Source organism: Eimeria tenella, genomic scaffold (genome assembly GCF_000499545.2).
Source record: "Eimeria tenella Houghton genomic scaffold, Eth_scaff2560, whole genome shotgun sequence".
NCBI lineage: Eukaryota > Apicomplexa > Conoidasida > Eucoccidiorida > Eimeriidae > Eimeria > Eimeria tenella.
The window spans coordinates 1,693-1,916 of record NW_013542428.1 but is presented as its reverse complement, the minus strand read 5'-3'; positions in this window follow the sequence as shown (position 1 = coordinate 1,916).

The following is a 224-nucleotide window of genomic DNA, read 5'->3' as shown; positions in this document are numbered from 1 at the left end:
CTGCGGGAGCAGCAGCAGCAGCAGCGGCAGCAGCTGCTGCAGCAGCAGCAAACCACAGGCCCGGAGACCCTCTTCGCGCTGGCCTACAACTCCGCCGCCTGCGCCAACTGCAGCAGCAACAGCTGCAGCGGCTGCAGCAGCAGCAGCAGCAGCAGCGCCGGCGACTCTGAGGCGCCAGGCATCCGGGGGCGCGGGAGCAGCATGTTCACGAAGGAAGAAGCAGC